Raw genomic sequence first — 6,178 nt, forward strand, 5'->3', positions numbered from 1 at the left:
ATTTTTCCATCTCTTTAAAGAATGATATTAGAATCTTGATTGGGATTGCTTTATATCCATAGATTGCTTTGGATAGTGATTTTCAATCTATAAGCATGGCATATTTTTCCATTAAATTCCTTTTTATTTATAAGTTTAAATTAAACTATTTGTTCACAAAATTATATTTAATAGCTAAAGAGCAAAAAGTTTTGTGCCACACACTGCAACATAAAAAGGGCTCAATGATATCTATTTATGAGTCTGTTGCATTAAAGGTTAGGAACCCTGATCTTATGAAATAAAAATCTTTTATAAAGAGCAATAAGCATGCCTGCTCTATGTAACAGAGAGTTCTTATATATTCCAAAGCTATAAGGATAAATACCCATTGTTAGACACCATGGATTTGGTTCCAATGCATAGTGACTATGATGATTAAAAATGTTTGTCAACTTGACTGGGTTGTAATGCTCTGGTTTGGCAAGTATGATGTAGTCATGTCATCATATGAGCAGCCAATCAGTTGAAATGGATTTTCCTTAAGGAAATGGTCTGCTTAGAAAATATATGAATGTCCTACAAAGCTTGCTAAGTTTTGCTCACTCTGGTTTGTGTCTCATCATCTGACATCCAGTTCTTGGGACTTGAGTGAGCTGTCTGCTGTATTGCCTGATGATGTTTGGATTCTTTAGGCTCTGCATTGAATCAATAGATTGCCATCTGACCTGCCAATCATGAAGTACTCAGCCCCTGCTGCTACACGAGACAGGAGAAGGCTTGACCCGGGGTCTTGGGACTTACCAGCCTCTACAGTCACATGAATCCTTTCCTTGAGATAAATCTGTCTCTCTAAATACACACACACACACCCACACACATATATGAAAGCTTCACTGTTTTTCTAGAAAACTCCGTCTAAGACAGCATGTACAATAAAAGGTAACACTGCCAAATCCTGTCCTATCTTCACAATCATTGCTATGTTGAAACCTATTGTTGCTGTTCTGAGTCTGTCCAACTCACTGAGGGACTTCACTGTTTTTGCTGACACTCTACCAAGCATGACTGCCTTCTTCAGGGACTAGTCCCTCCTGGTAACATGTCCAAATTATGTTAGTTGAAGTCTCGCCATGCCATCCTTGCTTTTTAGAAGATTTTTGGCTGTACTTCTTCCAAGACAGATTTGTTCTTTCTTCTGCAGTCCATGGTGTAGTCAATATTTTTTTACCAACACTATAATTCAATTGTTTCATTTCTTCTTTGGTCTTCCTTATTTATTGTGTAGCTTTTGCATGTCTATGAAATAACTGAAAATACAGTGGCTTCAGTAAGGTGCACATTAGTCCTCAAAGTAAAATATTTGCTCTTTAACGCTTTAAAGAAGTCTTTTGCAAATTTGCGCAATGTAATATGTTGTTTCATTTCTTGACTGCTTTTTCCGTGGGGAATTGATTATGAAGCTGATAAAATGAAATCCTTAACAATTTCAACCTTTCTTCCTTTCATCATGATGTTTCTTATTGGCCTATTTTGAGGAGTTTTGTTTTCTTTATATTTCAGTAATACAAATTGAAGTCTTTGATCTTCTTCAGAAAGTGCTTGAAGTCCTCTTTGCTTTCAGCCAATGAGATGATATTATTTGCATATCCATGTCTTGGTTTGGCGTTGTGGGTTAATGCGCCAGACTGCAAAGTTGTTTGAACCGCAGGATCCGGTGGTTCAAGCTAACCAGCTGCTCCTCGGAAACCCTATACAGGGTTGCTATGGGTCAGAATTGACTCCATGGGCACTTAACAACAACATCTGCATATCACAGTTTGCTAATGAATCTTCCTGCAATCCTGATGCCATGTGTTTGTTCATATAATCCAGCTTCTCATATTATTTGCTAACCATACAAACTGAAGAACTATGGTGAAAGGATATAACAGTAACCCATAATGTTTATGATTTTAAAATATGCTGTATTATTTTGTTCTATTTAAACAACTGCCCCTTGGTTTATGTACAAGTTCCATATGAGCACAATTAAGTATTCTGTGTTATGTTATCCACATTCTTTGCTATGTTATCCATAATGTGTTATGATCCATTCAGTCTAATGTCTTTGCATAGTCAATAAAATGCAAGGCAATATCTTTCTGGTATTTTTTGTTTCAGTCAAGATGTATGCAATATCAGCAATAATATCTCTTGTTCCATGTCCTTTGTGAAACTGGTTTGAATTTCTGACAGTTCTCTGTTGATGTACTGCTGCAACATTTTTATATTATTTTCAGCAAAAATTTACTTGCTTGCAATGTTAATAATATTGTTCAATAATTTCTGCCTTCTATTGAACTAACTTTTTAGGAATAGACACATACATGAATCTCTTCCAGTTGACTGACTATCTTCCATATTTCTTGGCTTAGGTGAGGAATACTTCCAGTGTTATATCTATTTGTTAAAACATCTCAATTTATTTTCTATCAGTTCCTACTGTCTTGTTTTTTTCCCCCAATTATTTCAGTGCAGCTTAAACAACTTCTAATACCAATGGTTCCTGTTTATATGTCACCTCCTTAAATGGTTGAACATTGACCAATTCTTTTTGTACATTTACTCTGTGTGTTCTCTCTATCATCTTCTTTTGATACTACCAGTAACCTTCAGTATTTTGCCAATGAAACCCTTCAATATTGCAACTTGTGGCTTGAATTTTTCTTTAGTTCTTTTGGCTTGAGAAATGTCAAGTGTGTTTTTCATTTTTGGTTTTCAAAATCAAAGTCTTTGCACATGTCATTATAAGAGTTTACTTTATCCTCTTGTGTTGCCCTTTAAGATCTTCTGTTCAGCTCTTTAGTTCAATATTATTTTTTTTCCCATTTGTTGCAGCTCCTCTTTGTGTAAGATCAAGTTGGTGAGCCTCATTTGACATCTATTTTGGTTTCTTCTCTCTTTCTTGCCTTTTTAATGAGCTTTTGCTTTCTTCATGTATAATCTTCTCGATGTCATACTACAATGCCTCTGGTCATTGGTTATTACTATTTAATGAATCAATTATTTTCTTAAGATGGTCTCTAAATTCAGGTTGGATGTAAGCAAGGTAATTTTCATCATATTCAACCTGCACTTGCATTTGATCAATTAATAGTCTGTTCCACAGACTGGTGATCTTGAACTGCTCCATTATCTATTTTAATAGATACAGTTAATTTTAATTTCTGTGTATTCTATCTGGTGATATCTATTTGTATATTATCAACATATGTTGTTGAAAAAGGTATTTCCAATGAATAAGTTGTTGGACTTGCACAATTCTGTTTTGTGATCTATAGCATCATTTCGATCACCAATGCCATATTTTACAACTATTGATCCTTCTTTGTTTCAACTTTCACGTTCTAATCACCAGTAATTGAAAATGCATCTTTTTTCTAAAAAGTTTTTAGAAAAATTTTTGTTATTGTTAATTATTGTTATTGTTAATTAAGTGACAAAATCACTAGTTTTGCATCAAACAAACAATACAGTTTGTTTAATCTCAATGATTGCAATCCCCTCTATAAAAAACCAGTTTTTCCCATTCCTCTCTGTGGTCTTTCTCATCCCATCTAAACTTTGTCCTTAGGTAAATGTTGCCCTTTTGATTATGAATGACTTACCTTTCCATGATAAGCGTACCTCATTAGAGTGGTTGTTCCCCCTACAAATCTACTTAATACTTGACTAAAAACTGGGACACAAGGGTGAGCTCCTTTTTAGACCTGAAGGGTTGTTGAGGGCCATCGTCTTAGGTTCCCCAAGTCTCTTTTTAACCAGTAAACCTGGTCTTATTTAAAAAAAAAAAAAAAAAAAAAGTTTTTTTTTGAGTTTTGTTCCACATTTTTATTCACTCTATCTGGAAAGTTCTAATGTGATCTCTTTCACAAAAGTTGGTTGTGGAAGCCAGGCACCATCTAGTTCTTGTCTAAGAGTTGTGGTGACTGTTGTTCACATGCTTTATTGGTTCACTGAATTAGTTGATTTCAAGCATCTTTCAGTTATCACAAGGGACCAGTCCCCCAGGAAGGACATCATGCCAGGTAAAGTGGAGGGCCAATGAAAAAGGGGAAGACCCCAAACGAGATGGAATGGCACCGTGGCAGCAGTAATGAGCTCAAGCTCATGGAGTAGGACAGGGCATGGATGGAGTAAGACAGGGCAGTTTTCATTATATTGTGCATAACGTCTCTATGAGTTGGAATTAATTCATCAGTACCTAGCAGCAAAAACATTTCATTTTGATGATTTCCAATTTTTCTAGAGTCATACTTGATAGATTTTATGTTTCAATTATGAATTGAAGTTTGCTGCTGCTGTATCTCATTTTGGGTCATGCCACTTTAGCAAAAGAACACTCCAAGCTTTATCCTCTTCACATCATTAATGGTGACACTGTTTTAATGAGGACATTCTTCCACAGTCATATTTTGAGTATCTTCCAATATGAATGACTGATCTTCTGAAAACAGATTAGACAGTGTCCTGTTGCTATTTGAAATGTTATCTTAGTTAATTTTTTAAATAAGCAGAAGACTAGGTCCTTCTTTCTACTTTGTCTTAGTTTGAAAGCTTCACTGAAATGCGTCCACCATGAGTGATTCTATTGGTATTTGAAATTTTGGTAGCATAGTTATCAACATCACAGAAATCCATCAAACACTACAGTACAAAAAATGACAGATGAGTGGTGTAGTGTTATTGTTAGGTGTCATTGAGTCAGTTCTGACTCATAGCAACCCTATGCACATGTCTGGTCCTGTACCATCATCACAATTGTTGTAATGTTTGAGCCCATTGTGGATGCCACTGTAGCAATCCATCCTCTTGGAGTCTTCTTCTTTTTCATTGACCTTCCACTTTACCAAACATGATGTTCTTCTCTAAGGATTGGCCCCTCTTGAAAACATATCCAAAATATGAGAGACAAAATTTTGCCATTCTGGCTTCTAAGAAACATTCTAAAACTACTTCTTCTGGCACAAATTTGTTTGTTTTTCTGGCAGCCCATCATATTTTAATATTCTTCTCCAATTCCATAATTCAAATGCATGGATTCTTCTGAGGTCTTTCTTATTCTTTATCCAATTTTCACATGCTTATGAGGCATTTGAAAATACCATGGTGTCCAGAAAATGGAGTCAGTCAGGCTCCCTCACCTGTTTTGAACAGAAGGGCAGCCCTAGTGAGTGAGTGGTCCTGGCCAGAGCCATTAAATGTACGTAACTGGTGATGTAATGTTGGAAGCATACCTCTTTTGTGTAAGCTAGTATAAAGCAAAGGGAGAATCTCTCTCCGTTGGGAGGCTGAACACAGCCCTGCAATAAAGGTTATGTCTCACCTTCCTTTAGCTCCACGTTTCTTCTTTAGACTGTCCAATTCTACTAAGAACTGTTTGAACCTCACTCAATAGTATGATAGTGGCATAGATGGTGGCAGGATTCAGCATTGTCAGGTATAGAGCCTGGTTTGCCCACGAGGGTTGGATTAGAGGGGTGGCTGGCCACTGGTAAGAGGTACTCAATGACTTCCTTCCTCTCAGCTTGGACATCCCCTTAGAAATTTTCTGAGGTGGATGGGACATCGCTCCTCTCTCCTCAGGTAGAGAAAGTTCTTCATATGATTGGGGAAGCTTTTGAAAAAAAGGGAGCTCATAATTCAGCAGGGGTGGTGGCCTGGGTTTTCCTTACAGCATTGTGAGCTGAAACTGATGCCACCCTATGGGAGACAGCTCAAGCTTGGGAACTCCAGGACCAGCTAGAGTTGCTAACATCGCAAGTGCAAGCACTGGAGGAAATGAAACAACTATTAGAAGAGGAGCAGTTTCCGAAGCCTGCCATGGTAGAAGTGGTGGACTCTTCCAGGAGGAAGGGAACAGTGAGACTCCGTTCAGAGCTGGACCGGTGATAATGCAAAAGATGAAAACTCAGTAGCCAATGGCCCAGGGGGGCACACCGGATTAAATCTGCAAGTGGTTGAGTTCACTGTGTTCTGCCTATATGTTGTTGTTAGGTGCCATCAAGTTGGTAATGCTTGTTAGTAATCTCGTACATGAGCCCTGGATATCCACAGACAAATGTAAAAACCTTCCCTAAAAGCCGAGACTGTAAATTCCAAACAGGCAAGTTCCCCCCGACCCCAAAAAAAAAGCTAAAGAGGATAGAGAGAAACA

This window comes from Chrysochloris asiatica, unplaced genomic scaffold, assembly GCF_000296735.1.
Source record: "Chrysochloris asiatica unplaced genomic scaffold, ChrAsi1.0 scaffold00189, whole genome shotgun sequence".
Taxonomy (NCBI): domain Eukaryota; kingdom Metazoa; phylum Chordata; class Mammalia; order Afrosoricida; family Chrysochloridae; genus Chrysochloris; species Chrysochloris asiatica.